Source organism: Mirounga leonina, unplaced genomic scaffold, assembly GCF_011800145.1.
Source record: "Mirounga leonina isolate KUSES-001 unplaced genomic scaffold, KU_Mleo_1.0 Mir_53, whole genome shotgun sequence".
Lineage (NCBI taxonomy): Eukaryota > Metazoa > Chordata > Mammalia > Carnivora > Phocidae > Mirounga > Mirounga leonina.
In genome coordinates, this window is record NW_023270807.1 from 14480437 (window position 1) to 14497467 (window position 17031).

The window sequence follows — 17031 nt, forward strand, 5'->3', positions numbered from 1 at the left end:
AAAGAAAGAAAGAAAGAAAGAAAGAAAGAAAGAAAGAAAGAAAGAAAGAAAGAAAAAGGAAAGAAAGGAACCAGACTCTTCCAAGAGAACAGACTGATGGGTTGCTAGAGTAGAGGTGGATAGAGGGATGGGTGAAATAGATAAAGGGGATTAAGAAGTACAAACTTCCATTTATAAAATAAATAAGTTATGGAGATTTAAAGTACAACATAGGGAATATAATCAATAATATTGTAATAACATTGTTTGGTGATAGATGATGACCACACTATTGTGGTGAGCACTGAGTAATGTATAGAACTGTTGAATTAATGGGTTGTACACCTGAAACTAATATAATATTGTATATTGATTATACCTCAGTAAAAAGATGTTCTAAATAAAAAAAATACTGTTTCCTGTTGATTGTCACTCTAAAATCTCTCTCAAACCCAACCAGTTCTCTCTCTCTTTCTATTGACACCTCTCTTATCCAGGCCACTATCTTATCTAGCTTCAGACACTGCAGCAGTCCCTTTAGACATTCCTCTGCCTTTTTTATTTTTTAAAAAGATTTTATTAATTTGAGGGAGAGAGAGAGAGAGAGAGGGTGAGAAACAGCATGAGAGGGGAGAGGGTTAGAGGGAGAAGCAGGCTCCCCACTAAGCTGGGAGCCCAACGTGGGACTTGATTCCAGGACTCTGGGATCATGACCTGAGCTGAAGGCAGTCGCTTAATCAACTGAGCCACTCAGGTGCCCCATTCCTCTGCCTTTTAAATCCATTCTCCCGGGCGCCTGGGTGGCTCAGTCGTTAAGCGTCTGCCTTCAGCTCAGGTCATGATCCCAGGGTCCTGGGATCGAGTCCTGCATTGGGCTCCCTGCTCGGCAGGAAGCCTGCTTCTCGCTCTCCCACTCCCCCTGCTTGTGTTCCTGCTCTCGCTATCTCTCTCTCTGTCAAATAAATAAATAAAATCTTTAAAAAAAAAAATAAATCCATTCTCCCTGTTAAGTCAAAAAAGTCTTCTAAAAAATATAATTATGCCACTCTGCTGCTTAAATTTATTCTTAGTTTTCCTATTATCTATAAAATAAAAATCATGAACTATTTCTAAGCCAGTAGGATGTGGTCCCTGCTAACTTCTCATCCTCATTTTCCCTACTCTCCCACTTACTGTCTGCTTGAGCTTTATTGTCCTTCCATCATTTTACTGAATGTATCATATTCTTTCTTGGCTCAGGAATATTTTCAAAAATGTCATTCTACTCCCAACTTTGAGCCAACTAATGATCTCAAGTAACTACTTGATTCACCTGTGTGGTAGGCAGACTAGGGTCTCCCCATAATGGCCACATCCTAATTACCAAAACCTATGAATATGCTAGTATTATGGCAACAGGGAATTAAGGTTGCTAATCAGCTGACCCTAGCTAAGGAGAGTACCCTTGAGTATCCAGGTGAACCGATGTAATCATGATCCTATAAAAGTAGAAGGAGGAAGACAGGCTCAGAGTTATTGTGAGAAGATCTCAGGCCACCGTTGCTGGGCTTGCAAAATGAAGGGAACTATAAACCAAGGAATGTAGGTAGCCCTTAGAAGATGGAGAAAGCAAGAAAAGGAGTTCTCCCTTAGAGCCTCCTGAAGGAGTGGAGTCCTGCCAACATCTTGATTTCAGCTCCTGAGATCCACAGGAGAAGTCTGACCTACAAAACTGTAAGATAACAAATTTTTATTTTTTTTAACCATTAAGTTTGTCGTGATTTGTTACAAAACTACTAGGAAACAAATACAACTTGTTTATCATAATTTGTTTTTCTTCACAGTCGCTTTATGCTTTTAGTTACATATTCATTGGACTGTTTTGCCAGACTGTGTGCTAGTGAAAACCATTTTGTTCTTGTTCACTGATATTTCTGAAACGTTTGTGCACTTGGTGAATATTTATAGAATGAAGAAACAAATGAAGGGATAATTTGGTTTATGGCCTCATTTTGCCACTAATCCATATCATGTAAATTTCTGTCTCTTATATTTCATTGACTTATGGAAAAAACAAAACAGAAAACCATGTTCTAGCTTTCTATCACTATTATTTGGAACACTTATTTTGTTCTCTGTAAAAATTAGTTTTAAGATTATTTGAAAATTGATTTAAGAAACGTATCTTTTATAAATGGGCTTTCAAGACGGGAAAATGTTAAGGCAAACTTGATTTGTATTATTTTAACAGAATTTCTGAGTTAAAAACTGTTAAGCCAGATATTGGAGAACTGGAAAGTCTAAAAGGAAAAACTCTGGTGTCTCTGAGGTAATAACTGCAGATAGCAGCTACAGTATCCAGGACTGGCAGAACAAATAGAAATGGTTGGGATTATAATTAAGAAACTTGGAGGAAAAGACTCCTGGAGATGACCTCTGACCCATAGGAGGGTCTTGGGTGGTGTGGGGTCTCTGAGTTTGGAGAAGGGACTGTGGGGTTAGACCCGGACCTCTGAGGCAGGGTTGCTGAATGGCTGGTGCTGATCTCTAAGGGAGCACGAGGATACTGGTTCTGGGATTGTTGGAAAATGGTGAAACTAGAGTCTGCTGCTACTGGACCAGTTACTGTTGCCTGGGTGGGGAAGTATTTCTGGGGAGTCACTGATGGAAACAGGAGGGAGCCAGTCCCTCCCCATCTGTGTGCCACACTCCAGCTACCCATCTTGTCAGAGCCCGGCATAGAGGCTCTGTTTTTATGGCAAAATCCTGCTAGGCAGTTAACTCCAACGTCACAGAGGTTATAAAATGCTGGATCTGACAATGGCTTAATAAGCAGGAGAACCATTTCTAGGTACAAGTAAATCAGAGAACGAGTGCAATAAGATTCTAGATATTCTCTCGATGTAATTCTGATAGTTTGTTAGGGAACCTATGAAACCCTCTGCTACAACAGGTACACTCCTGTACTGTAATGGACAGTTTGGCCAGGCATGGAGTGCTCACCATAGATGCGCCTTTCTCAAGTCTGTGTTTACTGTTATCATGAATGCTCTGAGGCAGTGCAGGTGTAATGTTTGGCTGGGGGTTAAAAAAATTTTTTCCCCACTGTTGGTCCTAAATTTTGTCCCTTTTCTCTTTTTTCCTTGAATGTTCAGTAGTTTTTTTTTTTTTTTGTGGGAGAAAATAAATATGAGAGGTTATTGATTTATTTTATTTTTTTTACACTGCTTTAGTTTGGTGTCTAAATCACTTGCTGCCATGGCAACTATTCTGAATCCAGAGTCAGCTCTTCCTACAAGATACTGGACTTTGCCTTACTGTGGGCAAATGTTCTCATTTTGTTCTCTTCAGGTTCTGTGTTTCCTTGTGGAAAATTTTAGTTAACCATATTTCAAAACTGTAACTATCCATTCTTATAACAAATATCTTTATGCTGTAAGTCTTAGCCCTTTAAAAAATTATTTCCTTAGGATAAGTCTCTTAGAGCTTTAAGTTTTGTTGACTGTTTTAAAAATTTCTATACTCCTGCCATTTTAATTTTCATGTGCTTTTTCTTATTTTTTTCCTGTATTTGTCTTGTTTCTACCTTTTTTTTCTTTGAATTTCATAGATGGGACACAGCGTATAGGTTTTTTTTTACAAACAATTGTACTAAGTATGAAGGACTAAGTTGGCAGTACTCACAGGAGTAACTCCTATCCCATGACCCCCAACCCCAGAGAATAATACCCTTGCTGTCTTATTCTTTCCTTCCATGAACAGTCCTCCCTTCTTCCTGGGTGCCTCATTTCTTTTTGTTGCCTGCTCCTCACAATGCCAGAGCCACTCAATCTAGTCCCATTAACACCTCAGGTGACCCTCATCAGAAGATTCAGCTGGACTCTTTGATCTCCTCAGTGGCATAGGGACTAATGAAAGGGTGTTCTGACTTCAAGGGAGGATGATTATGTCAAAGGTCACTATATGAGGTGAAATCACCTGTGTTCAAAATGATCCTGGAAAATTCTTCAGGAATTCAGGAAGAATTGGTAGAGATGAATTAACATATCTCCAATAGAGTCATTGATTGGTTTCTTCTGATGACAGACATCACTGTTAACTCAGTTGAACACGAGTAAAAGGATTAGGAATGAGGCATGCAGTTAAAAACCTTGCAACATTTAAAAATACATATCTTAAACAATGGCATTGCAATCTGTATGTCAAAATGATCACACCATGAGAGGCATGCAGTGAACTGACCATTGAAATTAATTAATTAAATTCAATTAGCCAACATACAGTACATCATTAGTTTTTGATAGTGTTCAGTGATTCATTAGTTGCATATAATACCCAGTGCTCATCACATCCTTAATGCCCATCACCCAGTTACCCCACCCCTCCACCCACCTCCCCTTCCACAGCCCTCAGTTTCCCAGAGTCAAGAGACTCTCATGGTTTGTCTCCCTCTCTGATTTCTTCCTATTCAGTTTTCCCTCCCTTCTACTATGATCCTCTGTGGTATTTCTTATATTCCATATGAGTGAGACCATATGATAATTGTTTTTCTCTGATTGACTTATTTCACTTAGCATAAATGAGCATATGATCCGTAATAGTATGTATGAACAAAACGATATCTTCACAGTTATTTACAGTAAGGCTTGATGTCCAGTGGTCCAATATATCCAGAGGTTTTTTTCATCCTTTGGAAAGGGCTATGCTAACCTCTAAATGAGATGGAGTTATCAGGTATTATGAGCCTGGGGCAGTACAGGAGACTTTTGACAATTGAGTCACCTGCACACCCCACCTATTCAGAGATTAAGTGGTGGGTTAGAATAGTCCTTGGCTTCCTTTGCTCCTGCTCTAGCATAGTTTTCTAATAGGCTGTTGGCTTCCCAGTTACTAAGTGCAGAGAGGTAGGAGTCTGATTCCAGGATCATGGGAAATATAGAACTTCATTAGGCAGTTACTTGGACTTCCTCAAGTTAAAAACACACACCTGAGCTCCTTAACCACCATCTGTTTCCCAAAGGGTTCTAAGGACTTTGGAGAGAAGCACAGAGCACCAAATAATTTCATCTCTCGAGGATTCTATAAGTCAAAAGTGCAGAGACTGCATGAACTTTGGCTGCTTTCCCTGAAGTTTGCCAGAGCCACCACCTGTGATAATCTTGAAACAGCTGCTGTTCTTGTCTTATCCACACTGAAGTCACAGTATAGCTGATAGGGTATTTCAGTGAAAAGCTGAGACTTAGCAGCAGCTGGGGCAGGTGGATTAGTCCTGGTTTGACTTTTATTACAGAAAATCTTTTCAACACTTAGTTTTTCTCCAATCTCCTCATTGCTACCCTCCCCCACCCTGAAATCATCAATTTAAGCTGATTCTCTGGAATCAAAGACAACTGGAACTATAGATAGTCACGTTCTGAGGTTTCCAGGGAAAAGTCTCTTGGGCAGGGAAAGGGCCTCTAGAAAGGGAAGGGGGTTTGAAACTTTAGAAAGCAAATGGGAAAGAGGAGCTATGGCTATTCAACTTCCTCACATAACCTTTTCCATGAATAAGGCCTATTAAACTGACTGGATCTTGAAAAGGCCCTTTTCACTCTTTTTTTTATGGCTTCCTTTCACAAAGAGCAAATGCCACAGACAAACCAACAAAACGCTGGGTTGGTTATTACCTTTAAAGGTCATTCGAAGTAGAGTACCATATTACTCAAAACTAAAGTGACCTATTCACCTTAATGCTCCAGGGAAATGTCAAGCACAAAGAGTCAGTATACAGGTACTCGAGCTATTATCTTTGTAATTTTTTAAAAACAACGTGTATTTAAAAAATAAAAAACCCATCAAGGAACAAAAAAATGTAAAGTCATTCTCTACTTGGGATATAAGAATTTGGCAGTGGTGATGGCATGGTGGGGGCTGGGGAGTGGGGGGGGGCAGTAATGCTTGCTTGAAGTAATTGTAACCTTTAGGAACTTAATGTCAGATAACAGTGGGAATTGAAAGGAAATAAGAACCTCACTTGGAAAAAATTTATATATACATACACACATATACATATGTGTGTGTGTGTGTGTGTATATATATATATATATATATATATATATATAAATCTTGTAGACCTTTAAAATTCTTTATGTCAGGATGACTATTTACTTTCTCTATTTTAGCCATCTGTGGACAATATTGGGGAATGAATGAGATTCATATTTGTTTTCCTCCTGTTAGCTTCTTGTTCTAGACAAGCTCTTTGGGTCATGAATTCCCCACCAAAATTTAGCTACCCATTCCTATGAAAATGAGAAATGTAACTGGTAAGATTTCTGCACTCAAAACTTTGCCATTTCCAGTAGGATTTATAGTCAGTTATTCATGCAGTACATTAAAAATGCATGCACTTAAAAAAAAAATGCATGCACTTCTGAGTTCTCATACGTTCATTTTTATCGATGCCATTAGGCTTCAGTAGTGTCATTAATGGCTATTGCAAATAATCCAAGACATTGTAGTTTTTACTTCTGACCCAAAGTGAAATGATGTCTTATAACCTTATACTTTTGAGGTCTAAAAAAGTGGGAAATGGAATTTCATTGGGGGGAAGAAAAAGGAGGGGGAGAAGAATTTATTCAAATGGCAATGGTTTTATAGTTAAGACAAAATGAAATAAAGACCTATAAATTTCCTCGTTTCATTTTGATGAAAGGTTAACAACTCCTATTTGATGGAAGACAATATTTGAAACAGTATGGTAGTCATATTTGAAGTTATTTATTGAGGTCTTATAATATAGGACATCTTGCTAATGACAGTGTTAGCACCTCATTTCTTGAGCTCTTACTATGTGTCAGATGCTGCACTAAGTACTTGTGGGTTTGGCAGGTAGGCAAGGCAAGGCTCAGCCCTCACTCTAGTGTAATCAACCTTAGGGTGATAAATTCTGGAGCATTGTCACTTCTATTCAGAGTAAATTAATTGACAGCTTTTGGGCTGAAGGCAAGATCTGACCTGGCTAATGATATCTCTCCTACAGCCCTCCTGAGGACGGCTGCCCCAGGCCTGTGACTCACAGCAATGCTCTGACTCCCCCGCTGCCCCCCACCCCCCATGCTGGCTTGCCTGCTCTTAGCCTCTGGCTCACTTGTGCCTGGAGGATCTCTGCTTGTCAGGTAACTGTGTACCACCTGCAGCCTGGATTAACCAGTGAAGTTATCTGCCATATGAAGGATGGTTATTATACTATCTTCAATTATGTCTGAACTTTGTCTTGTTAAATAGGACTATCAGGGCTCCTGGGTGGCTCAGTTGTTAAGCGTCTGCCTTCAGCTCAGGTCATGATCCCAGGGTCCTGGGATCGAGTCCCACATCGGGCTCCCTGCTCCGCAGGAAGCCTGCTTCTCCCTCTCCCACTCCCCCTGCTTGTGTTCCCTCTCTCACTGTGTCTTTCTCTGTCAAATAAATAAATAAAAATCTTTAAAAAAAAAAAATAGGGACTATCATTCCAGTTTCCTTTTCCTTGGTTACTCTCTCTCAGCAGTAGAGTATTTGTTAGAGTTCTCTTTACATTTTTAGAGTGCTTTATTATTTTAACTTATTTTTTATATTAAACGCTTCCTGTTTATTCTTAGAGTATGCACGGGAGGGAGGGCAGCAGAGGGAGAGGGAGATGAGAATCTCAGACTTCCTGCTGAGCAGGGAGCCCTATGTGGGGTTCAATCCCACAACCCTGAGATCATGTCCTGAGTGGAAATCAGTAGTTGGTTGCTTAACCCACTGAGCCACACAGCCACCCTTAAACATTTCCTGTTTAGATTGCGGTGTGGTTTTTGTCTATTGTATGTAGATTGATACAGATGGCCAACAGGAAGCAAATAACGTGGTTAACAAATTATAACAATTCCACAATTTCCCATATTTCTCATCATCTACCACATGTTACTATAAAATATGAATGCCCTTAAATTTGACTTTCTTTTCTTTAGAAAAGTTATGAGATGTCACTTCTTCCTAAAATTTCAGTGGAATCAATTTCATATAAGAAACTAAATTCTAATAGAGAGTAAATGGATAAAAACTAGATTTCTTACATCTGTTTTTATCTTAGTTATTTTCATGAGTGGAGACTATTATAGAATGAAAAAATCATAGTGGGGTTTCCTTTTAAATAGGTAGTATGAAAAGTTGATAGACAGTTGGTATATAGTATAACTCAAATAGGAAATAATATAGCAGCTATTTCCATTAAGTTAAAAGCTGGATAATGAAATGCCTGGTCTCAGAAACCAAGAATTTATTTCAGTGTAATAGAAGTGAAATCAGGATGATGGGATATGAAGCTAATTCAGGGGTTCTAGATAATTATAGCGAGCTGGATTTTTTTGTAGTTTGGGCAATGTTGATTTAGATATGCTTAGTAGACCTAGAAGAGATTTATATAGGCAATAGATATCCAATAAAGGAATTCAACAGAATGTCACGAATGAAGATTATAATTTGGGGTTTATTGTATACAGACAGTTTAAAGTCATGGACTTGATTGCTAAGTTACTTAGGGACAGGGTCAAGGTATAAAAAAAAAATAAAAATATAATAGCATGGAACAGAGCTGTGGGAAGCTCTAATTCTTAGACATCAAGCATAAGAGTTAGAACCAGCAAGGAAAAAGAAAGTGAAAGGGTGGACACAAGAGAGGAGGAAATCAGGGGAGGAAACATCTTCACGAGAAGGAAAACTTTGAGAAGGAAGAAATCAACAATGCTTATACTGTCCAGAGAAAAATAATGTGAGGTCAGAGTGGGAACATTTTTTTTGTTGACATTTTATCACAGAAATAAGATGGTTGCTAAAGAGGAAGGTAAAAGCAAAGGGAGTTTTAAATGGAAAATACTAGAATATTTGTGTAAAGTTGGGAATAATTCAGAAGAGTGGGAGAACATTGTGACTCAGAAGAAAGAGGGCAGGGCACCTGGGTGGCTCGGTCGTTAAGCATCTGCCTTTGGCTCAGGTCGTGGTCCCCAGGTCCTGGGATCAGCCCCGCATCTGGCTCCCTGCTCGGTGGGGAGTCTGCTTTTCCCTCTCCCACTCCCCCTGCTTGTGTTCCCTCTCTTGCTGTCTCTCTCTGTGAAATACATAAATAAAATCTTAAAAAAAAAAAAAGAAGAAAGAGGGCAGAATTGATGAAGGAAATTGCTGGAAAAAAATGAGAGGAAACCTGAGAAAAAGGGGAAAGCTGGCTGTTTGAGAGGATCAGGGACACTTTATTCTAACAAAAGGGAAGGCAGAGGTTAAAAGCATAAGAAGGTATAGAGATATAAGACCTGCCATGTGATGGCTTCTATTATAGAAAGCAAGAGTTTTAGGGGAACACACTAGAGGAGTTTTGTAGGGGGGAAAAAAGAAAAACAACAACTTGGAAACTGGGAAGCAAAAGAAAGAAGCATGAGTAAGTTTGTGTTAAAATGTGTGCATATTTTAACAATTTTGATTGCCTGAGTGGCAGTGCAGAGTAGGTGACTAGTATGTTTAACAAGATTAGATTTTGTTTTTTTTCAGATGAGTAAAATGTAGAGAGAAGGGAACGATGAAATTAAAGTTAATTTGAAGGGAGGGGTATAATGGATCTAAACTTTGTGAGGGGGAGGGTGAGGACATGTAGAGGTAGGGTCAATAAATGTGCTATCCTTGAAGATGAAGAACTGCTCAAATAGGAGTGTTCATTTGAGTGAACTAAAAAGGATAGAAGTAGCATTCCAGAAGCTAGATTCTTGAAATTAAAATGTTAGAAGTAGGTTTGGTGTTAATAAGATATGGTAATAGTGTAGTACAGGAATGAACTAAGATGCAAGAAAAGCCCTTAAAAGGTGAGGAGGTCAAGAACTCAAAGGGCAATCTGTTGGATGTATTGAAAATCCTAATAAGATACAGAAACACAGTATGAATTTGTTCTATTGGGTGGGATTTTGTTTGTGTCTATGGGAAGAAGGTGGAGAATAATAGGTTTTTCAGGTGAATATAGGATAGCAGGAAGACCTTCAAGTTCAGGCACTATGAAGTAGGGAAATGACAAGAGATTCATTTATGACCACTCAATTTTTTTTTTTTAAAGATTTTATTGACAGAGAGAGAATGAGAGACAGAGAGCATGAGAGGGAGGAGGGTCAGAGGGAGAAGTAGACTCCCTGCTGAGCAGGAAGCCCGATGCGGGACTCGATCCTGGGACTCCAGGATCATGACCTGAGCTGAAGGCAGCCGCTTAACCAACTGAGCCACCCAGGCGCCCCGACCACTCAATTTTTATATTGAGACAGCATACCCAGAAGTCTGCTCTAACAGTGCTCTACCCACAGTGGGAACAAATATTGATAGCTTTTTCTTCCCCACTAATTATTTTCTACCAGAGTTTTTCTGGTGGATTAATAAACACACACACACACACAATATAAATCTTTGAAAAGTCACTTTTATAGCTCCATATAATAGTGATTGCTGTTCTTTGTTGTTAAAGGAACAATGTGTGCAACCTGAAGTAGAATAATTGGGGAGTTTGGGACCTTATTTCTACAATTAGAGTCTTTGGCTAGTTTCCATATTAGAAGGAAATACATCAACTTCTGACTGAACATTTTCCTTAGAGATCAATAAAATAATCAGCAAACACATAGCCATTAAAAGATTGAATTTGCCATGAAAATGTAGCATGTTGACAGGCTGGCCTTCAAGTCCCTTGGCTCCAGTCGGCGTATCCAGGGCACCAGCACTGCAACTAGTAACAAGATGATAAGCTGGGTTAGGGGTGGTGGTGGTGGTTGTGTTATCTCTCTCTCTGAGCTAAGGGCTGTCCTGGATGGTTTTATTTGTGTTGTTTCAAGCTTCTTTCTATATTGCTTGCAGAAACCTTTGTGAAGGGGTGGATAACAATTAGAAGAAAAATTAGTCATGTGTCAGAGTCACTGCTCTTAAACACTACAATATAATCTCTACTGCTAATTCCAGTCGAGCTTTTAGTGATTCCAGAAATTTAGTCTCACTCAGCAACTTTTATGAGTTTCTTCAACATGTCATGCCGAAGTGGCCTCATATGAATGGTCTCTGTCACTTTAACAGCATCATCTTCCATTATCTTCACCCTCCTCCCCCGCCCCAATTCTATGGAGTCGTCTTAGGTTTATTATACTCCTACAGCATCCTGCTTATTCCTGCCTTGGGGCTTTTGCTCAGACCATTCTGTCTGCCTGATTCCCTCATTTCTTTTACCTAATTTTTTTCTCCTCTTCGTATATCATCTCCGATGTCTCTCTTCCAGGGAAGCCTCCCCCATGACCAACAGAAATACACACATGCAAAGGCTGAATAAAACTCTACTCTCCTGTTTACTGTATAGAAAGGCATGCAGTGAGTTAGTTTAAAATAATCTTATGTGCTCATCTGTTAGAATCTAAGGTTGAAAAGTAACATTTATGTTTCTGAGGATATTAAACATGTTTCTTTCACTTTTTTTCTCTCACCCGAAGCCCACCAAGGTGGCACTTAGAACTCAGTGAAAAATTGGACTATATTATCTGCCACATTCTTAGTTGCCTTATCTCTAATTCTTAGATTACTCCAACCTGCACTAATTGGCAATTATTTACTCTCATAGATACAAATAATTCTTATTACAATTAATAACCAGTTACTGAGCTCTAATCAAATGATTAAGTTAATAGCTGAGAGTATCTGAATGCTACCTGGTTTCCATAAGTAGCATTTTGATCAATAATAAAAATCAGAGACTGGAAGAAGGGAGAGAATAGTTTGAGGTGAGACCCGAAAGCAAAAATGAGCAACTATGTGCAGGGTGGCAGTACCTAGGCCATTCTATTCAGGGCAGAAATTTTGGATAGGTAAGTATAAAGATATAACTTTGGCGGGGGATAGTTGAGCCAATCTAGATGAAATATTCTTGAAAGTCCATCAGTTCTGAATCCACTTTTCCCTAATATTTTGAACATTTTTCTAGACAATTAAAATTTGTCTATAGCAAAAGTCTCATATTTGTATTTATCTAAAGGAACAATATCTAGAGGTCAATATATGCTGCTAAGGTCAGTCTCTGCATAAGGACTGAATGGGTCACTAGATAGTGGTGTGGTATCATCTCAGGCAATGAGCAGAAATCGTGGATGTTGGTACCAAAGATATTAGAAAAAGAGATAACAGGGGGAAGTGTATGGATTTCTCTGGATCCTTCTTGCAGAAGGAAGGGATTTTTGCTCTAAAAATTCTGTGATGGGAACTAAAAACCTGGGGTCTTTAGGGTGGATTATGTGATATGTAGTCTGGCATTAAAGCTTGAGTTACAAGTTAATTAAGCATGGCTTTGATGCTGGGCTTATGTTCAAAGAAATCTTATGTAAAGTCATTAGTACAATGAAAAACCAAGACTAGCTTGTTAAATGTTTCTTGTGTTAGCAAACATAATATTATATAAGCTGGAAACTTTACATTCTGAAACCAGTGGACTATGAATAAATTGTGAATCAAGAGTATACACCTAGGATGCTTAAGAGGGAAATGTGACTCCATTGTTGGCAAAAATTCAGAGGAAACTATTTAACTTAAATACAGACTTGTTTTAAAAATAACATTCCTCTACTGGAGTGGGGTGAGGTGGGAGGATGGGGTGGCTGGTGATAGACATTGGGGAGGGTATGTGCTATGGTGAGCGCTGTGAATTGTGTAAGACTGTTGAATCACAGACCTGTACTTCTGAAACAAATACATTATATGTTTAAAAAAAAAATACCAGGAAAGGAAAAATGAAGGGGGGGAATAAGAGGAGGGATAAACCATGAGAGACTATGGACTCTGAGAAACAAACTGAGGGTTCTAGAGGGGAGGAGGATGGTAGGATGGGCTAGCCTGGTGATGGGTATTAAAGAGGGCATGTACTGAATGGAGCACTGGGTGTTATATGCAAGCAATGAATCATGGAACACTACATCAAAAACTAATGATGTAATGTATGGTGATTAACATAACATAATAAAATTTAAAAAAATAAACAAAATAACATTCCTCTAGATTTAAAAATTGTTGGAATTTTGATATTTTAAAAGAACATCTCCACTTTCAGTATATGATTTGATTTTTTTTCTTCCTAATACAGAAAAAAATCTGTATTAAAAGTAAGAAATGAAGCATGTGATTGATGTCTGGATTGTCTTATTTTGGGAACTATCCTGATACTGTAAATCTATTTTTGATATTGCTTCTAAGGGTGATTTTCTTCAAGTGTAAATGTTTACTGGCCATTGTATATGGTATATGCCAAGCACCTAGAATGCAGAGTCTAACAGGTCTAGATGCAAAATGTAACTTTTCTATTAAGCCATGAAATACTGGACCTTTCTCTAGGGTCTCTGAATCTTTGTCTCATCATAGAATATTTCTACCTTCTATGTATGAGATTGAATAAGTATAATGCAGAAGACTTAGGGTATCAACTGGTAAATAGTAGTTGCTTGATAAGTAACTGTTATTTGTGATTTTACCACAGTAGTAATATTTATATTTAGAGAACCAGATTGTTATATATGAATCCAATATGTCCCTTTGAGGAAGTAGTTGAGGGGCCGTTTAAAAGGGACAGAAGTATGTGTGCTACTCCAAAGAACATATAGAAGACATTGATTGGTTTTTGGCTGACCAAGATCCATGCACTCAACTTCCAATAATTCGGCAATATACCCTTCTCTCTCCCTATGCTCAACCCATGAGGTTTGAATACATTTCTTACTGCTATTCCTGGGATATGGCATGAAATGACCCACACTTAGCCCTCTTAATATATTGCATCTTCTTTAGCTACAGTGATGGACTTAGGCTGGGCATTTAGACCAACCTGAACCATTGAGATGAAATTAAGCTTTGGTTGGAATTCATGGAGGAAAAACTCTTGCTCTTTCCCACAGAATTTGAAACTAGAAAGACAGGGTTAGGAGGTATTGTAGTCATCTTGTATCTACCAGAGGTTTTCTGTCTGAGATAAAGTCAGCATGGAGAAGAGTAGAGACTGGAATCAAAGACACTGGATCCTCATGATCATTATTTGAACCACTGATCAAATCATGTGTTAAAAGTATTGTCTAGATCATAAGGAATAGATGAAGGAACCAAGGGACAGAACTGAGTTGCTAAAGTCAGAGCATAAGAAGAATAACATGTTACCCCTTTGCAAGTGGTGACTTAAGAATTATACCTTGGAAGGATTCTTCTGGTGGTGAGCCTAGCTTCTCTTCAATGATCTTATTTTAGTTTTTGATGAAAAATACGTATCTCTGACTTATAACTGGAAGTTTATATCTTTTGACTCCCTTTACCCCTTTTTCCTACCCTTCAACCTCTGCCTCTGGCAATCACCAGTCTGCTCTATAATTATGAACTTTTTTTTTTTTTAAGATTCCACATATAAGAGATTGTATGATATTTGTCCAGTGATTTTAAAATGAGAGAATGTGCTTATTTTTTTAAGTCAGAGTATTTAGCACACAATATTAGTTTCAAGCACACAATATTAGTGACTGGACAAACTTATATTGTGCTATGCTCACCACAATTGTAGTTACTTGTCAGCTATCACTGTACAATACCATCGACTATATTCCTTATGTTGTACCTTTTATTCCCATAACTTATTCATTCCATAACAGGAAGCCTGTGTTTCACACTCCCCTTCACCATTTTGCCATCCCTCTATTCTCCTCCCCTCTGGCAACCATCTCTGTATTTATGGGTCTATTTCTGCTTTTGGTCTGTTTGGTTTGTTTTACTTTTAATAAGTAATTAAAGTAGCCGATTAGGAAATAGAATGTTTATTATGTAGATTTTTCACTCATAAAAGGTTTTGCTTATGAATTTTCAAATTATGAATCTCAGATACAAAAAAAGCTTACAGAGCAAAATATAACCATTATCATCTAGCATCTATAGATGGTTTTAGTAGGTACTAGTACATAGTGTCACCTTGAATAGTGGATCTAGATGTGGCCTTGCAGAACCTCAACTATTCATAAGTAGATACACTTCTCTAATAAGGTATTAACATCCAAGGTAAGAATAGGCTTTAAAAAAAGTGCTTTATTAATTTTTTTTTTTTTAAGGGGAAGGGGTCAAAACCATGGCTGAAAAAGTTTTCAATTCAAAATCATGGGAATAAGAAACAAGACCATACCCTTAGATAAAATAAGATGATTTTTTAAAAGCTGATCAATATTTGCTAGCTATTTTCCTTAACCACTTCATTATATAATTTTTTTGAGTAGGGAAAGAATTTGGTGATAGAATAATTTGATTCACTAAATTAACTTTTAAAAAGTTTAACACAATTTTCAAAGAAACAGAATTATTGAATAGCTATGTTAACAAATTTTAAAATTTTGCATTTGAAGCATAATACACAGAGAAATATACATAAATGTATTGCTGAATATTTACAACTGAACACATTCCTGCAGTCAACTCTCTTATGGGGTTTTGGCCATAATCTGTTTCTTAATCTCTCCTTATTCTCCATTCCACTCTCTTTGACCTCTAAAATGCAGATTAGTTTAGACTATTTCTATATTTTATCTAAGTAGAGTCCTATCATACATACTCTTCTGTGTCTGGCTTTTGCTCAACATTGTGACATCCATCCATAATGTTGGACCTTCGGCTAACACCATTAAAACCATTAGAAATAGTTTCACTATGAACATCATAGTATGTGTCTTTTGGTGAGCATACATATGAATTTTTGTTATTGCCTAAGAGAGAAATTTTTGGGTCATAATGAGTTGCTTGAGTCAGTATTTCAAGGCAGTTGTACAAATTTAGTTGTACCAGGAGTGCATGAGAGCTGTAGTTGTTCCACATTCTCACCAACACTTGGTATTTTCCATGGTTTAAATTTTGGCCATTTTGATGGGCATGTGCTGTACCTTAAGACTTTAATTTGCATTTTCCTGATGAGTACATCTTTGTTTATTGGTTCTTTGGTCATCTTTTGTGAAGTGTAAGTTCAAAGTCTTCTGTAGAGTGACAATGTTTTTTATAATACTTAATCTGGGAGAGGCTATAATGTTTGAAATCAGTTTTCATTTTCATATGGAAGCTCAAAGGTCATTCAAGTTCACATATGCCTCTGTTTACCTCAAAGGGTATACGGTCTGACAAAGAAATTGATTTTTTATTTTTTTCTTCTAGGTACTAAGAGAAGGAATTTGTGTGTTCTGAGGGAAAGATTCTGATTTGAAAATTCTGATTCAAGGAAAAGTTATTCTTTTGAAATTTCTCTTAATATTGATTTAAATATTAGAAGTCCTCTGAAGTTTTCTAATTTACCTGAGAATTCTAAAACTACATTACTTTTTTTCCATCCATATAATAATGTGATGAAGTTCCTCTATTTAAAATAGCTATCTTGTTAGAGCCAAAGTTGCCAAATGAATAATCAATTATTTCAACAATTTTTAACTTCATTTGCCATTATTCGTTTGTAGTTAATATATTTCACTGCTCCTATTTTTTTTTTTTTGGTGCTATGTTTAATCTATTACATGTATTCTCCAACTTAATATTCACAGTAAATGTTGCTGACAAGACTTGGATTACCATCATTCCGGAGATAAGAAAATGGAGGCTTAGAGAAGCTATAAATTTACCCCAAATCACAGACCTCACAAGAGGTAGAGGCAGAATTCAAAGATAGCTTTAAGGTACCAAAATCAATGCTTTTAAACTATACCTTGTTATCCTGTATGACTTACATAGTTTATAGCTTCTCAGATCCTATCAAACCATAAAAACACATAAGCTTTATTCGGGTCTCACTAATTCAACTTTGATCTCTACTTTGCTAGATCTAATAGACATTGTTTTGCTCTCATCTTCTTTTACATCCTAGTAACACTCAGGATTATTGACCATTTTATTTCCTTGAAACACTACCATCCTTTGGTTTCCATGAAATAGCACTCTCCACCTATTGCTCTTTTTCTAGTGACTACTTACCCTCCCTCTATAGGATTCTTTCTTTTCAGACATTCATAGCCCAGATTCCCTTAT